Source organism: Dysidea avara, chromosome 1 (genome assembly GCF_963678975.1).
Source record: "Dysidea avara chromosome 1, odDysAvar1.4, whole genome shotgun sequence".
Taxonomy (NCBI): domain Eukaryota; kingdom Metazoa; phylum Porifera; class Demospongiae; order Dictyoceratida; family Dysideidae; genus Dysidea; species Dysidea avara.
In genome coordinates this window covers 15,377,419-15,396,601 of record NC_089272.1, presented here as the reverse complement: position 1 = coordinate 15,396,601, position 19,183 = coordinate 15,377,419, and the positions used below count along the sequence as shown (strand labels likewise).

General features: G+C 38.9%; 1 protein-coding gene across 1 annotated transcript in view; it reads left to right on the top strand.

Moving 5' to 3' along the window:
• The window catches only part of LOC136257520 (uncharacterized), a 258,968-nt gene that overhangs the window by 65,020 nt on the left and 174,765 nt on the right, over positions 1 to 19,183 (top strand). The gene's annotated exons all lie outside the window — the stretch shown is intronic.

The window sequence follows — 19,183 nt, the reverse complement described above, 5'->3', positions numbered from 1 at the left end:
CCTTTACTTGTGTATTTTTAAACCTAATTAATCCACAAAAGTGTAAATACAACTGCTGCAGGTATAGGGCATCCACCTACATGAACATGAAAATACTTTTATATGGCAAATAAAATAACCTTAAATTTTGGTGCTTCATCAATGAACTTTATACATTTACTTGTCATTCAAACTGACATTCCTTCATTCCTTTTGACTATAGTTTTAGTTACAGTTTGTCTCCACATGAAACTCCCTTGAAGTTGCTTGAACTTTTACAGTTTAATGACTGTTAAGGTAGAGTATCCAACAACAACTTCACTTATATAGAATCTGACTTTCAAGCAGAATTCCAGGAGGTACTTGGTTATACAGTAATAGATGAAAGTGGGAAATCAGGTAATTCATTTATTTGCGTGACTATAAATGTATATACATTTTATAACTGTGTATAGCAATTTGTGGGTAAGGTAATATGCTTACTATATATAGTCGGTTTGTGTTCACCTGCCCCCCACCAAAAACAGTCCTATCAAAGAGGTGAACATGTGTTCACTCCCGTACATGTTTGCAACCTGAATCATTGATATTAAATATATGGGATACTTTTAAAGCCCCATAACTCAACTGTACATGTCCTTGCTTGTATCAAAGTGCCTTTTGATTTACAGTTCTAGCATTTAAAAAGCTTCACAGAGCAACTAATACTTGGACAGCTGGCCTATGTAACAAGGGTTATTAACAAGAAATTGGACTCAAGCCGGTGAAGGTGAACAGACTACAGTGAGCCAAAAATTGCCATAGATGTAACCATAGCACTATTAATCAATAGATTTACTTTCCCCAATTTAATTCCAATGATTTGACTTAGAAAGCCATTGGGAAATGTGTATGTTTGGTTGTCAATTGTTAGAAGTACAGTGGAGCCCATCTTATTCACCTAGAAAGAATACTCTCTTAAAAGGTTGATAAATTTCAGTAGTGAGAAATTTATATTTGTACACTAATCCACCTATAGTGTACTTATGTACACAGAGTATAATGTTGTACAGTGGAATCTGCCTAAGCTGTACACTTTTGGGCCAAAATTTCTTGGCAGGTACGTAGTATCCATGCATACAATTGCAACTACTATATAATCGACACCACATAAAGCATCATGTTTCCCTTCTACGTACACCTTTTTCAGTTGCTGTACATATTGTACATTGCTATTAAACTTAATTGGGTTATGTGTAAATTACTGACGAGGCTATATACAGAGATGTTAAATATAGTCTCATTTGAGGTAATGGTGGTAGTGCTTTTCATGTGGCATGATTGTTATGTAAAGTACACATATGACGTTTTGAATGATAAAAAAGATAACATCATTTGTGGGTAACTGGTCAGTGTTCACAACCTTCAACAAGCCATACAAATGACCTTTCACTTTCAATTCACACTATTTAACAGGACTGCTCTGTACTAAGAGGAGTTGACAGTAACACCTACGTACAGGTTTACAGTAACACCTACGTACAGGTTTGCAGTATACTTTAATTGATATGCCACTTACAGGGACTTATCATTTGCCTGTTTCACTATACTATATTGTTGTAAGCTACATTTAAAAAAATCAATGTAGTTACAAGCTGCAAGAGCTGTAGCAAATTCACAGCATGTTAGGGGAATTGACTAGATGCATCCTGTAAAACAGACTGCATGTGTAGCTCAGTAGCTATATAATACTCTTATTACTCTGTTCACCAGGGTAGTGGTGGGTGGTGTTGAGAATTCTAAGAATCAATACAGTATAAATAAATTATTGAAGTTATTGAAATATTGCATGTCTTTGGTACTATTCACATTACAGACACAAAAGTGATGCAAGGTGTGTGGTAAAATAGCTAGAATATTATTATTATTCTGAAAGACCATGCACAGCATTAAGTTAAGAAATAATCTTCTGCTCAGTATAGTATTATATTTAAAATGCAATTAATACCAACTAACATTATCCTTCAATCACTACTAGTATAATACTGTATATTACTCATCATGATATCAAAAATACTTTAATCCATTGCCCATGGAGAGTACAGAAGTTACAGATACCTATTACATAATTAAAACCTGAATATTAAGCAACACAATGCGTTTATACAGTTGCAATGGTTGATACAATGTCTTCCATAGATCTACGAGAGAGTGTTTTAAATCTAAGGGAGAGTGCAAAATCTAAGGAGAGTGTTTAACAACCAATGCAGCCTGTACAAACTTATCTGTTATTTTTGGCATATGCTGTAGAATGCATGATGCTTGTATTTGTAGATTTGTGACTTTCTCCACATGGAATAATCATAAAATCCGTGTATATCTGGCAGTGGGTGTTTAATGAACTGCATTTGTACTGGCACCAAGTTTCAGGTTTTGAGTTGTAACTTTAAAATGCAGTGTTTGCCTGTTGAGATTATTGACACTTTACGTAGCTGTATTTGCTTAATGTACACCAGGAACTATGCCTGTGTTCTTGATGATGTATCATATCACACAATGTATGGATTCTACACCAGTGGGCTATCCACTACCTGTGTGGTGTCTGTTTGCATGACTTAAACATGAAAACCATAAAAGTTGACACCATCATTATAGTATCAGGCAGTATCATTTTAGCAAAAATTCCATGGTTATGCAAAGTGTATCACATACTTTGAAGCTAGAATAACTCCACATGAAATTTATACAATCACTACCAGAATCTTACATAATGTGTTATACTCTGTTACCATGTTTTTATGTGAGATTTTTGTGTGTGTGTCTGTGTATTCTCTTCTCTTATAAATTTGGCTGTGGGAATTATAACTCACTAAAATACCAGTAATGTCTCATAAGTACAAAATTAAACATAATAATAATAATACTGTTGTCAATCGCCATTCAAGACAAACTCATTTAAAAAACAGAATTAAGCATTTTATAAACTCTTAGCTATGCTTGCACTGCCACACAGAAACAGCTTAGCAAACTATAGTTTCGTTAATCATAATTCATGGATGTATTGTTTAATTCTTCCCTTGTTTGGTTTTTGACACTCTCCTTGAGACTTTAATGGTATACAGCTAGCATACGTATTTGTAGATTAGTGACTTTCTCAACAACTAGTCTAAGAATAATTCATAATACATTTATACCATAGGTTGTTGAATGTTCAATGAATTATACTGGCACCAAGATTTTCAAGGGTAACTCTTAAGTGAGTTTTTATAGCATAGCTACATTATGTTTACAATATGGGAACAACTACTACACTTGGAAGAGCATATCATATACCAGTAGGCAATGCACAGGATATTAAATTAGGTATATACCTGTGTGTCTTCTGTTCATGTATGACTTAAACATGACAACATAATAATTGGCACCATAAGGATTTGAAACCATCTTAATACCAGACAGTATCATAAATTCCATGGTGATGCAGGAAACATATCACATTTCAGAAGTAGCAGTGAAATTGTTATTATCACTATACCAGAATCTTACCTAACTGAAGCCCTGCATCAAAGTATAAAATCTAGGGTACAGTATGGCAGTTAAACCCCAATAGGTGAGAACCTTAAATATGAAAGACAACATAATTTACACACCAAAAGCAACATGAAGCCATATTATTTCTTGAAACTGCAAGCTGAACAAACATAAAACCATACACAACTTATTGTTAATCTAGCCTCATTGTCACATTGATTATGAAGTCACTTGCTTCAAAGTGTGAGAGAGGAGGTGTGTAATAACAAGTATGATATCATTATCAACACCTCAATTTGCAGGAGTGTATCCATTCACTGGACTGGACTACTGGATTCAAGTTTTTTTTTCTTACTTTTTATCACCAAACTTAACTAAAAAGTGTCTTAGAAAATGACACCATTCACCATGAGACATAAAACTTGTACATTGGTCACAAAAACTGCACTAAAACCTTAGTGCAGTTTGTTATCAAAAATAATTTGCCTACTGCTAGCAATGTTTCAAACACTGTTAATGTGTGATAGATAGTTCTAAGTACAATCCAAGGGTTTCGAAGCGATTCAGTAATGGACAATCGATCTGCACGCAAAGGAGACGGATTACCTCAACTACACGTGTTCACACTAAAATAAGGCAGAGCACCAAATTAGCAATACAAGCACGTGATACAGTATAGCACAAAGTCTACATTACATAATAGTTATATTAATAGTATCGCTGTTACTAGTTTATGACATCCTCCGGGGGGCCACATAATGTTTTGGTCCACTCTTTAACTTGCTGTCTTCCTCTTATAGCTGCTTGACGAACAGGTCGAATTCTCTCAGGCATAGAATTATCATCTGTTTGTTCCACTGTGGAGCTTTGAGCATCACTGTTTGATGGGTTTTCCTTAGGTGAGGAATTCTGTTTGCATAAAGTATCCGATTCTGTAGTAGTGGTTTCCAGCGGATATAACTTGGTTATCGGCCGATTTGTTTTGCCAGTGGATGTTCTAATATTTGCTGCTCTGATTAGACCATCTGCTCCTGTAATGGTATCCTCCACTACTGCGAGACGCCAATTGAGACGAAGAGTATCATCATGCACTAAGACAATAGCTCCTGGCTTTACTGTTTGAATATTGGAGCCACTTGTTTGGTGAAACTCTCGAAGCCCAGTTAAGTATTCTTGCTCCATCTGGTCCAAAAGTGCTGTAACAATGTTCCTTGTTTCTTGGCTTTTGTTTGAATGTCATTATCTCCAAAATCAGGATCACTGTAGTCATACTCAGGAGTCACATGGTAGGGCACACAAACAACTTTCCTACCATACAGTAGGTGGGCGGGAGTGATGGGGTCGGGGTCATTGATGTCTGTGGGAACAGTCAGCACAGGTCTTTCCCAGAAGAACTAAGCAGTCTACAGTCATCTGATCACTCCTCACGACTACCACTGGTGAGGCAGCTCCGACTTTATTTGGATCACACTGGCCTGATCCGTTGCGGTGGTAGAATCCACAATGCGCCACTCTCAGAATCAGCTAAGTTTCCCTACCTTCTACCACAAAAGGACCCATTCACCTCTCTCCTCATCTGGCACATTCATAAGCAACAATACCATGCTGGGGTAAGCATGACACTGACATCCCTTCGTCAGATGTATTGGGTGCCATGTGCAAGGCAAAGGATCAGATCCTTGCTGAGGAAGTGTGTGACCTGCAGGAAACTAGCTGGTCGACCATACACTGCACCAGATCCCCCACCACTTGTTAAGGCCCGTGTACAACAGTCCTTGTCCTTTGAGGTCACTGGTATTGACTTCACAGGTGCACTGTACGTGAGAGGTAATGGAGGAGAAACTAAAGTGTACATCTGCCTATTCACATGTGCTGTGAGTCGTGCAGTACACTTGGAGATTGTAACGGATCTCACTGTAGAGTGCTTTCTGCAAGCCTTTAGACGGTTTAGTGCTAGACGATCCCTACCGCGTCTTGTCCTCTCTGACAATGCTTCAACATTTTTATCAGCTGCTGAGGAATTGAAATCCTTATTCTCCTCACCCTCACTTACTAATGCCTTAGCTAAGACTGGGGTAGAATGGAGGTTCATTCCCAAGAGAGCCCCCTGGTTTGGGGGATTCTGGGAGAGGTTAATTGGGTTGACCAAACTTGTCTTGAAGAAGGTCCTGGGAAGAGCATTTACAACACTTAACAGCCTGCAAACACTAATTGTAGAAATAGAGGGTATTCTTAACAACCGGCCTCTCACTAGGCAAAAGCTATTCAAGCTGACAGGACCGTTGACCCCCACTGAATTATCCATTGCCAATCTTCGATGGGTCGGTAATGTGGGTGTTGTGGGCAAAGCAGAGAACATAGGCAGTTATGTCTAGCAACTTAGTGTAGTTGCTATAAGCTGAAGGATCAATGAGGTTGTGTATGCCATTCACAGGTGACAATATGGCTGTATTGTGGACAGCAGCAGATGACGGCGGGTCATCTGCAGTGACAGCTTGTATTAGCATGGCTTCTGTGGGATTCCAAGTGGGCCACTTAGCAGGAGATGATAACCATGGAGGGCCATGTCTCCATAATGTTGAATTTGCAAATTGCTGAGCTGTCAATCCACGGGTCAAAAGATCTGCAGGATTACAAGCTGTTGGGCAGTATTGCCATAACGATGATGTGGCCTGAATCTCTTTCACCCTGTGTTCGATGAAAGGTTTCAGCTTCTTCTTGCTTTGAAGCCAACAGAGGACTATTTGGCTATCAGACCAATAATAGGTGCTGGCTCTGAGGTTAAGGGAGTCCACTACAAAGGAACCTAGACGAGCTGCTACACCTGCAGCCATTAGCTCCAGCCTAAGTAGAGAATGTTGTTTGAGTGGAGCCACACGAGATTTTGATATTACCAATGATGAGTGATTGCCACACTGGATGTAAACGACAGCTCCATACGCCTTTTGACTGGCGTCAGCAAAGACATGCAAGGCGATAATAGAAGAGGGGTCTGCCATTTGGAGCATAAGGATATATTGTCGTGGGAAACGTTGTTGCGAGGCAACTAAGATGTCTGCTGTGATGGAAGCCCACTTGAGCTGGTAGGTTTTATCCAGCTCCATATCCCAAGATACATTATCTTGCCAGAGTTCTTAGAGTAGCAACTTAGCAGTTATAGTTACTGGAGTGACCAGACCAAGTGGGTCAAAAATTGAGGAGATGTTCACACTTCGTGATTGGAGTGCAAGTGGCAAGCTCAGGTTTGGGGGAGAGAGATAATTCATCAAGTTCAACGTTCCAGCACAAGCCAAGGACTTTAACAGTCTCTTTCAACTCAGCAACGCTGTGATGTTGTGCTAGTTCTCTTAGAGATGAACTGTTTGAAGTCCAGGCACGGAGGTTGAATTTCGATAAACTCATCAGGGAACGAGACTCTAGAAAGTACTGAACAGCCTCTTGCTCATTATCACAGCCTGAGACTACATTATCAACATATAAGCTACTAAGAAGACTGGCAGACACAGGTGATGGATACTGTTGCAAGTGGAAGGTGATAGCCGCGTTAAGCATAAATGGGGAACAGCTAGCCCCAAAGAGAACAACCCGAAAACGGTAAGGTTGGAAAGCACTGTTAGGGTCTTCAGGATTAGATAGCCAGAGAAAGTGGGTGTAATCTCTGTCAGACTCGTCAAGCTGGACATGAAGAAATGCTTTCTCAATATCAGCTGAAAAACCATAAGTGTACAAGCGAAAGCGTAAGAGTATGGCACACAGATGGTTAAGAAAGGGTGGACCTACATGAAGGCAGTCATTTAAACTGGGGTGGTGGGATGACTGCTTACAACTGCAGTCATACACTATGCGGACTGGGGTGGTGGCCGAGTCCTTTCTGACAGCCTGATGGGGAATGTAATGGGTTTGCTTGGTATTAAAATTATTGACCTTCTCAATAAAGCCCTTGCACTCTTGGTCAGCGATAATCTGGCCATACACACGCAAGAGTTTTGGGGTCTTAGCTAACCTCTGAGCCAAGGATCTAGTACGTTTGGCACAGATAGAGAAATTAGAAGTAAGGGAGGGGTGATCCTCCTTCCAAGGAAACTTCAGAGTTAAGGCTCCATCAGGTTGGCACTTGATATTAGATTGCATATAGGCCTTCAGGAAGTTGTCATCGCTGTCCATAGTATTTGGGGAGATTCCACTCGATTCTGTTTTCCAGAAGGTGTCAAGGCTAAGGTCATCACAAGCTGTGAAGTTTACATGAATCAAGTTGACAGCTGCTGATGGTTGTAATAGGGGACCAGATAGTAAGTAGCCTAAACGAGACTTGACTGCTGTAGGGCCATTGCCACGTACGACTTGGTCTTGGACAATTGTCCAGTAATAATCGGCACCTACAAGAACAGTTATCTCAAAATCGTCATCCTCTGTGACAGGGTGAGCCAGCTGCAGACCCTTCAAGTAAGGTAACTTGGTTATCTCCATCCGCATGGAGTTTTGCAGTGGAGCTGCGAGCTTGGGTACCACCAAAACTGAGATAGGAATGGGACTCTGCTCTCGTGTGTGTATCAAGATGGTGGATACGTGAAGGAGTCTAGCAGCTGATACCGGGTTTCCAAAGGATGACAAAGATACCCGTTCTGTATGTGTTGCCTTCAGGCAAAGTCTGTCTGCGAGGTCCTGAGAGATGAAGGAGCGTTGTGCGCCTTCATCAAGGAGAATGTTTCCTTCAGTACTAAATGGACCTGCAGAGACTGTGGCGATAGCAGTCTTCAGGAGACAAGCACTATGGGCTAGCTCAAATGAAGGTTGGGGCCTAGTAACAGTGGTAAATGTACCTGTCATGCTTGTAGGGGGGGCCTGAGGATGGACTGACTGAGTATGGTTGGCTACAGGGGTAGAGGGTGGCTGTGGGTTGTTGGCTGGAGCAATGGGAGGAGGGCATAAGCTAGTATGATGTTTTTGGTTGCACTGCTTGCAACATCTGCAGGAAGTGCACTGTGACACTCTGTGGTGTGCCAGGCAGTTAAAGCATAGGCCAGCTCCCTTTACAATAGACGTGCGTTGCTGGTGGTCTTTAACAACAGTGCATTGGTTGGCTGTGTGTGAGCCCTTACAATAAGTGCATAGTGGTTCCCTCTTCTCTCGCTGGCCTACAGGTTTTCCCACTGCAGTGTGGAAGGATGCAGCAGTTGAATGCGCGTCTTTGGTAAAGCCATTAGAGTACTGTCCTACTTCAAGGACATGAATTTCCTTGAGAATGCAAGCCATGACATCCTGGATAGTCCATTCACCACTGTTATGGTCTCTAGCGAACTGTTTTCTAAAGTCTGTAGGAAGTTTTCCTAGGACCATGGGAGTCAGCATTGCACAAGAGGTGTCTGAAGACTTGCCCAAAGACTGCAGTGCTCTCATATGGCTTTCCAGTCTGTCATGGAAAACCTGTAGGCTGGCCAGATTATTAACACGCTTTGGAAGATTCATCAAAGCATCCATATGGGCATTGACCAACTTATAGGGCTGCCCAAACCTCTCTTTCAACAAAGCCACAGAGTGTTGGTAGTTTACATCAGTGAGTGGAAGATTGTCAATTACATTAGATGCATCCCCTAGCAATTGCGCCCGTGTAAGTAATGAAATTTCTGGACCCCTGTTAAGCTATTATCATTGTGGACCACTGCTGCAAAGGAGTCTTAAAAGGTTTGAAATTGGAGTGGGTCCCCGCCAAATGTGGGAAGTGTTAGCTTGGGTAACCAGCTTACAAACTGACCCACAGACTGACCCACATTGCATGCAACATGTGTGTGCGGCAATGATTTACTCACCACTCCATTAGTTGCTGTGTGCTCTAGTGACTCCTGGTTATTGTTCTCTAGCTGGGTATCAGTAGTGGTAGTAGTGTCAAGTCTTGAATCCTGATGTTGAGTCTGGGCTGATATGCTGCTGGCTTGTGATGAGGAGGAACTGGAGTACTTCTGTAGAGTGGCCATGCATCCAGTCAGCACGAAATGGTACATCTCAGTGTCCGCTACTTCGTCTTCTAGCTCTTGTTTTATGATTATGATTATGATTACTGAAAACACAGTTACAAACTGATATGTTCAGGTAAGGAAAAACATTACAAATCACATAGATAAGAGTCAGTTATAATTTATCTAAAAATACTTGTAGAGATTGGGATTCTATTGTGTCAGTTGGTAAATTGTTCCAATCACAGATAGATTTGGGGTAATAGCTGAATTTATAATGATCTGTTCTAGCAAACGGAATCTCAAAATGGAAGGGGTGGTGGTGGTGGGTGGGATATGTGGTGTTAGTGAATAATTTGGGACTGTTAAGACTGATGAGGAGTAAACAATGTTGTAGAAGACTTTTAATCTAGTCACATATCGTTGGTGTTGAAGTGATGGCCATTGTAGATCTGCTAACATAGATGTAACACTACTGTTATATCGGTAGTCTGACTTGACCCAACGAGCAGTACGTCGTTGTAAAATTTCTATACTTTGTATCTCCTTCTGCAAGTAGGAGTCCCATACTGCCGATCCATACTCCAACAGTGGTCTCACTATACTGGTGTAGGCTAAACATTTAGTTTCTGCACAACATCTATAAAGGTTACGTTTAACAAAGTTTAGCATCCTTGTTGCTTTAGAGATAACTTGATTGATATGAGGTGTAAATGACATTTTTGAGTCTAAGAGAATTCCTAAATAAGGGTGTTGGGTAACTCGCTGCAAAAAGTAATTTCTGATAGTATAGTTGAAAGTAGAGGAGGATGTTAGTCTATTACAGGTAAGTACCACACACTTAGAAATGTTTAATTCCATTAACCAAGTTTCAGTCCACTTTAATATAATGTTGAGGTCATGTTGTAATAATAAATGATCTTGCTGACTATTGATAGTTCGATTTAATACGCAATCATCTGCAAAAAGTTTCAAATGGGATGAGGTGCCACATTTGATGTCATTAATGTAGAGCAAAAACATCAATGGGCCAAGAACAGTTCCTTGGGGGAACACCTGACTGAACTTGCACAAAATTTGAATCATGTCCATTCACAACAACACGCTGTGTTCGCTGAGTCAGCCAAATCTTTATCCAGTCATAAGTTGTACCTTGAATCCCATAGTGAGAAAGCTTGTTTAAGAGTCTACAATGCGGAACTGTATCAAATGCTTTCCTAAAGTCAATGAAAATCATATCTACTTGGGAAGTATTGTCCATGGCCAATTGTATGTCTTCAACAACGGATATGAGCTGAGCTGAGCCTCACATGAATGACCTGCTCTAAAGCCAAATTGCTCGTCAATTAATATGTTGTTGGTGTTGAGGTGCTCTGCAATGTGGTGATACATAATATGTTCTAATATCTTGCAACAAACTGAAATTAGTGAAATTGGCCAGTAATTGTTGGTGTTGCTTCTATCCCCCTTTTTAAACACCGGTGTTATGTTGGCTTTTAGCCAATCATTTGGTATATGTCTAGATTTTAGGGACTGGATAAAGATAACAGTTAGAATTGGAGCAATCTCTTTTGCACAAAATTTTAGAATCCTGGTAGGGATGTTGTCAGGACCAGATGCCTTACTTGGATCTAGAGTTTCGAGGAGGTTTTGTACACCATCACATGAAACTGCAATATCTGGAATTATAGGATGTGGAGTGTTGTTCCGTTGCTATCGCCGAGGCAATTACTTGGTCTAACTCTTCCAGCTGGCGTTTCTTCGCGGTCAGTTGGCTAATAATGAGGTCTATTCCTTCCCTGTCTGAAGTAGAAAACGATTCTAGTGTAGGTTCGGCGTTGGCTTCCGTAATCGTCTGTGCCTTTGAGAGGAGCTTGGTCACGAAGGAGCGCCCACCACGTCTTGAAGCTTTAGCGCGTTGAAGATTATCCATTTGAATCCCTGGTCCGAAGCAGCACCAAATGTGATAGATAGTTCTAAGTATAATCCAAGGGTTTCGAAGCGATTCAGTAATGGACAATCGATCCGCACGCGAAGGAGACGGATTACCTCAACTACACGTGTTCACACTAAAATAAGGCAGAGCACCAAATTAGCAATACAAGCACGTGATACAGTATAGCACAAAGTCTACATTACATAATAGTTATATTAATAGTATCGCTGTTACTAGTTTATGACATAATGCATGTCTGTTTTCTCTAGCTTTCCTTTGTAAAATAGCACACCATACATGGGTGTATATACATTTTATAACATAGAAATCATCTATAGCCTGAGCATTCACTCTAGCTTTGCCGGCGCTTTGGTTTATAATGTGTAGATAGTAACGAGTATGCAGTGTTACATGTAAGCTTCCCAATGTGCACACTTTCAAACAGGAAGGTAAGGTTAGCTACACATATTTGAAAAAAAATACAGTGAGCGTAACAAGAGTTCAAATCAAAGCTATCATACACTATGATAGTAGTGTATAGTAGTGACCACAAAGGAGTAGGCGTGGCCCACAAAATAATATCACTCAAAAAACAGCCTCAATTTCCCCTAGCGATAATCAGGCAGTATTGGTACGATGAAACTAAGCCCAAACAAGCTTTCAGATCGACCCGAAACACTTTCAACAAGTTGCTATGGAATTTTAAAAATAAAACAGAATTTTCTACTGACTGCATGAGTAAGTAAGTAACTGACTGATTCCTTCAGACAAGTGTAACTCGATAATGGCTAAGGCTACGGGCTTGATTTTATCACTGCTTGACGTTGCTTCAGCCCGACAGGTGCCTTTTGGCATACCGCAGTACGTACAATGCATTCTTCATGGACTTACCAGTGTCCTCCTTTGTGGGCGTCGCTCTACATACCCCGCACAGACAGCAAAGCATATACCTGAATAGTGGGTGTGGCTCCACGTAAGTTTCTTGAGTGTTTACAACTGCATTTCCATCAATACAATCGAGCTTGTTAACTTATAGTCACACTTGATCTCATCCGGGTCAGACCCAGATATTCAGTGAAGTGGATAAGACCCACTTGACCCAGACAAAATGTGACCCAAATGACCGGGATAATCCGGATTACCCGGCCCACTTACAACGCTGGTCCAGTCCAGTTATCCAGTCCAATAGTTCACTTCGGTGAATGGATACACCCCAATTTGCAGCAACTGTCACATTGTAAGTCAAGTACTTCAAAGTGTGGGATAGAAGCCTGTTGTCAACACCTTGGCCTTGGCCTCAGATTGATAACGATATCCTACTCGTGGTGAGGTTTACATATTATTATCATACAGCTATACTTATAATATTACCCTGCACTTACATAAAAATGTGTCTGTGATCATACATAATCTCTAACATATTTTTTGTCTGTGCACGCAATTGATTAGAATTATTATGTTGTATATCTGACCTAGAAACCCGCAATCCATTGCAATAGCTGATCTCAATGTGACACAAAATAAGAACACCTGCTGAACATAAAGACATGATGATGTATAGTTATTGAGACAATGATGGCATTTCCCTGCAGTGACATAACACACAACACTCGCAGAATTGTACAATGTAAACTGAGACTTATTATATGTACAGTTTTTCTGAGTGAGATCACTACTGGTATAAGCATTGTATCATACCACCATCCATCGTTGCTTGTGCAATGAACCTAAACAATCACCTAAACCTGCATGCATATAAATGAATGTCACAGGTATACAATCAGTTCATTGTTTTCAACATGACTTCAGCCACGTATATATATATATAGAGAATCTAAACAAAAAATATATATGGTAGCTAGTTGTTTAGTAACTGTAAAGTAATTAAGCACATGCCAGATTAGTTTTGAGCATAAGGTGCCTGGAGCATTTACCACATGATAGATAGTGTCAGGTATTATAAAAGGATGTCACAGTGAAGATATACTCTAATAGAACAGTCAGTCTACTCCAATAGAACAGTTTGTAGATTCCTTATGCTTTTTTTAACACTGTCAAACAAGATGACAGTGATTGAGAGGTCTACAAAATAATTTTATATCATGTAGTCCGGCAGACAGCAGGGTGAAGTTTGCAAAATGGTCTATAGTATATTTTAATGCACTTTTGGATTGTCCTGTATACCTAAAACAATATTCCACCTACTGGACAGATGTCAGCCTTGGGCATTTCGCCATAGCAACCAAAGTTTAATTAGCTGCATAGCAACCATACAAATTTCACAAAATAGCTTCTGTGGGTTTCAGTTTTACCCAAAATTGTTTGATAACTTGACCATTTAACAAATCTGAGGTATTACAATTAACGTCAGAAAAAAACTGAATAATTAAATAGTCCCATAAATCCTTGAAGGCATCATTATGCATACCGTAGTTACCTATTTCTCAATAACTATCACAGGGCCTGCAGGCGTAAACTACACCCTGTCACACAACAGGAATTATCTCAGTACTGGAGTAAAATATTTGTATTCTGCTATTTGTATTATATAGCCAATCAATTGCTTAGCTAATACCTGCTTAAATTGTCAAAGCTATAGCACATTGGTACATAAAGTTATGGGCGATTAAATTTTGAAAACTAGGCAAATTTTATATGCTCACATGCCCTATATTCACAGGCCCAGTCACATTTGCTCTCTTACCTTTCTTTAGTTTGCTTATTTAAAAAAATGTTTGTGTCTATACTATAATGGTTACCATTACTTTTAGACTTGAGAGAATAAACACAGTTTTCTGGTAGAAAATTTAATTCTGGCCTTTTCCTGTTGAATGCTTCTAAATCATTATGATAGAATCAATTATCTTGGTAACAATGGTTTGTCTCTTTTTGGCTTTGCTGGTGTGGAAAAGCTCAGTTAATACACCCTTTCTCCAGCTAAAGCCCATGAAGTGCAAACAATTTATCAGGTGCAGTATTACAAAATGTTCAAAATCTAACCATAACATTGGTGCTATAGATAGAATTTGAGTTTTATACATAAAGAAGTTAATGTACGTGTATGTAGATCATGATCATCAAAATTAATGTATAAGCTCAAAAACTAGTACTTGTTATATATATACTTGCAGAGTATGTCACAAAGCACTCACTATACAGTGAATAGCATATGTGTGTTCTTCATCTATGCTTATTAACTGCCTGGTATTTAGATTCTTCACGCCTGTTCCACTATCATCTATCTAACTTAGCTTATTTTCAAGAAATAATGGAATTAGTTATGCCTTATTTGGGGCATCATTATGTGGTATCCATGCAGTACAGCAGTTGCCTCTTGTACCCCCTATATACTCTGAAATGTGGACACCGTTATTTGTCTAAGGTCCCATTTGTATTAAACACACATACAATTAAGCCTCTGAGATCAGGCAACTTTCCAATACAAACAGTACAGTGGGGTCTCAGAATAGTATTGTGAGAGCCTCTACACTTTCCAATAAGAACAGTATAGTGAAGTCTTAAGGTGTACAGAATAGTGCTGTGAGATCCTCTAGCTTATTAAAATTTTTATATACGTAGGACACACACACACATGTATGTATGACTGTGTGCTACCTCTTAATCAACATTGTTGTATGTACAGTAAAATAATAGATCATGACATGCCCTTTGTACTGAAGTTATGTCTGTTCTCAATCACTTCTGTCTGTACCTTTTGTTATTTTCACTGAAATGGCTATTAAATCAAATTCTTTACAGTATGTTATTCTCTTACACTTGTATGCTGCTCCTCTTGCATGAGAATCTTGGTAACCTTACAATTTGGCATGCAAGAGAGAAATTTCAATGATGTAAAAGTGGTCAATGTACCAGCCATTTTGTGACCAAATTTGCAAGAAAGGTCTTCCACATACCAAATTTTACCATTGCAATGATTCATAACTTAATTTAGATTTGAAATAAGTTATTGATTGAAATTTTGTCAGCTGTGAGCCATAACATAGAGCATTGGAGGAAGAAAAATTTCAGAAACAAAGTTATTCATACAATTATGTGTGGGAGACACAAATCCAGCCTTTAAGAGCATCCATTGCATTATATTGCATAAACCATAAACAAAACTAGACTTAAAGTCTTTCCTGCTGCCACTTATTTGCTCCACTAACAATTTCCTCTATTGGCATTTATCAACAGCATATGCTGGGGTCAGCAATAGCCTGCCATATGTATGTGTGTGGCACACAGTATATTCAGTATGCAGCACAAATTTGGTTTTACAAATAATTCATAATAGTGCATGCTGAATGTGCACATGTATATTGCATATACGTACGTATACAGCCGGTGTTCTATGAATTACAGCGGTATAGGCAGGGACAGTGCTCGGTTACAACAAATCCATAACAGTCAAGCTGTGCAAAAGGTGTAGTGGTGCTACAACTGTGATGAAATTTTAATCATTGGAGCAATTTCTTGGTGATTTACTTCACAGTTTGGCTATTCTGTTTCGCAGTTTGGCTATTTTGGCATGGATCCTATCATTTACTACTTGACATGTGCTCTATTCAAGGCAGAAAGTCAAGCTGATGTTGAAAACAAAACTTAGATATATCTAAAACTATTTAGTTAATGAGATTACATTAATTTAACTAGTATAAATTAACTTAATCGCTCAACATAAAAGTAATAGTGAACTTGTTCATTCCAGTCACCTCTGCCAGGCCTGCATTATTAAGGAGGTGGTTGCATTAAACATGTTCATGTCACTGCGTACACAAATGACAATAGGAGACTGTTACAATGGTCAGTTTAAATCAGGTGACCTTATTATACAGTGATCCAGTTGGACAGGTTTCATTGTATAGTTGAATATTAGAAGTATTGTGCAATCACAAATGCAGTAAAATACCTACAGTAAAGCAAACAGGCATAACACGGAATGTGATCAAAGGAATCAAATGAAACTTGGTGTATGACTTTGACTCATGATGCACTGTCTTTAAGTCATTTTTAAAGAAATTTGAAAAGAGTGGGTTAATGTTTTAATTTCTTTGATAAATTAGCATGGAATGACTAAAATACTAGAATTTCCTGAGTTAATATCCCAATTTGCCCAATGGTGACAGAGGTCCAACAGGTGGTTTTGAGTAGTCCATAGTATGGAGAAATATTTTGTGACATAAAATAAACTATAGACCATATTGCAAGGTTCAGCCAAAAAAAGCCCCTTCTTCTGCCGGACTAATGTATTTTAATTACGAATTTCCAAGACTAATTCTAACATCACTTATTTTTACCAACTTGTTGCTCCCCAGTGTTATCACTGACAAAAATGAGTGATATAATATCTACCCCAAAAAAACACCTTTGCTATGAAAAGGTGTGTCCAAGTAGCTACAAGTACATGCACGTAATTCAATAGCTAGCTCAGCTGTAGAAAAAGACTTCAGGAAAGTAAAAAATAATAACTGGTAACTTAAAGAGTTGATGTCAGGAGTGTCCAAGACTCGATGTTATTATAATCACCAAAGTTATTATTCCATGTAAAAACATCATGGCTGTATAATAAACATAGCTGCACCCATGAAACTGAAACAGTTGGTATCTGAAGTGGTAAAAAATAAATTTGATACAATTGATTGCAAAGTTTTTTTGCATATTGAACCTAGCTGTGTTCTCCATTCACCCTTGCTGCATCTTACCAGTGGAGGATACAGGGGGGTTACAATGGTTTCACCCTCTGAAAATAGCGCGCGCCCTAAATTTATTAACGAGTCGTCGTGTGGGTGATAAAATCGCCACGAGCTAATACATAGTGTGTTATAGCATAGAAAATACTGAGTAGGTATGTTATCTATATGCTTACTAATTGGCTGGCACCTGTTTTTTTCTTCGACTATTAAAAAAGGTGGCCAAATTACCAGTTAAAAGAAATTAATTTAGGATGCAGCAAGCTGAGGGTGAATGCAGAAGCTAAATGATTAATAAGGTTTGATCTCAGATGAGTTTGCTAATTGCAATCGGTTGTATCAATTTGGCTGTTTCAGATATCAGCTGTTTTGGTTGCCACTTTTACTTTCATGGATGCACCTGTATTACAGCAAAGGTGTTCTTGCATGGATTAAAACTTTGATGTTTGTAGTAACATTGATTCTTGGCCGCTCCAGATATTAACTCTTTAATTACTGGTTATTTTTACTATCATGAGTTTTTTTCTATGGCTGAGCTATTGAGTTGCAGGTACTTATAGTTTCTTGGACACATATTTTTACAGTGAAAGCGTTTTTATTTGGCGTATATAATATTGTAACTGGTCATTTAATCTAGTGGCAGTACAATTAAACAAGCATTTAGCAGTGCAGTATAAACTGTTACGTAACATTCTTTATATACATAAATAACTTCAGTAGGCTAATAACAATGGAGTAATGGGCTTTGAAAGACCTTTAATGTCTTTGAACCTTTAAAATTTCCTTCAAATAGCTATTTCTCTAATTGCTGTAGGACAGATCAAAGAGGACTGGACAGGTGCCCAGTCATGGCTTGTGCTTCAGAATTTTATAGCTATGTTGGTGCATGGTGTTGTGGATGGGTGGGACACAGTGTGTACTTTGAACCCAATCAGGTATGCATGTATGTCTTTACCATAGGTATAGTCTAGCTAGCACGTCATGTACTACATGGTTTCTAAATAATTATTTCAGCTAGTCTAAGAGCATTATATACATACATGTCCATCTATTCAAGTGTTTGCTGACTTGCACACCTTAAGCTACCCTTTGATTCTGATAACTCCATATCACCCTGATATTGTTGTGTACAATTTGCAAGTCCATTCTATTGCTATGTTGGAATTGACTTGTCCACTAGACTCTGTAGAATCAGCATGGAATAGAAAGCAATTGAAAGTTGAATATTTACAATTATTTGCAGAATTTGACAGATTAAATATCTCCACTTATTATGAAACTATAATTTCAACACTTGGCCATTACCAACCAGCCTCCATTGGAAGCTATCTTATTTTCATCAAATTTTCCAACCCTACCATAACTCCCCAAATCTACTGTAAGGAAATGTTTAGATGATGCTGCCTACCAAAGTATTCTAACCTCTGAGAGGATCAGTATTTTTGGGATAATAAAGAGCAGCAGTAGCTATTAGATTTATAATGTTTCTTTTGTAATTGCTGTTTTTTTTTTTAATATTCACATCTTGCCATGCCCATGCAGGTTCTTCCTTAGGACCATGCATACAAGTGGTCACATGTACATGTGACCGAGGACTATTATAGCTACATTCTTTAATATATGTACTCCATCATTAATTTTGATGGTTTTCTCCCAGATCCATAAATGAATGGAAACTTATATGGCTATCAAGATTTGTACATATCTCGTACGGATAGAGCACAGATGTGATATGCACTACCTATTATAATAGCTTACCTGGATGTTGACTCTTCCGTCAGTATTTGTCTAGTAATTTAACATCTGGGCGGTGGTAAGGGGTGTCGGTGGATAACTATACTAGCCATTAAATGATTTTTTTTTTTCAAAGTAGCTATAGTCTGTTCGCTTTCACCCGAGCCCTTGTTTCTTGTTAATAACTTTTGTTACACTGTGACGGGCCAGCTGCCCAAACATTTAGTAGCGCTGTGAAGCCTTTAAACGCCCAAACTGTTAATCAAAAAAAGCGCTTTGATACGGGCAAGAACAAGTGAGTTATAAGGCTTTAAAAATATCCCATACATTTTATAATAGTACGGACGATTCAGGCGCACAATCATGTAGTATAGCTAGCTAAC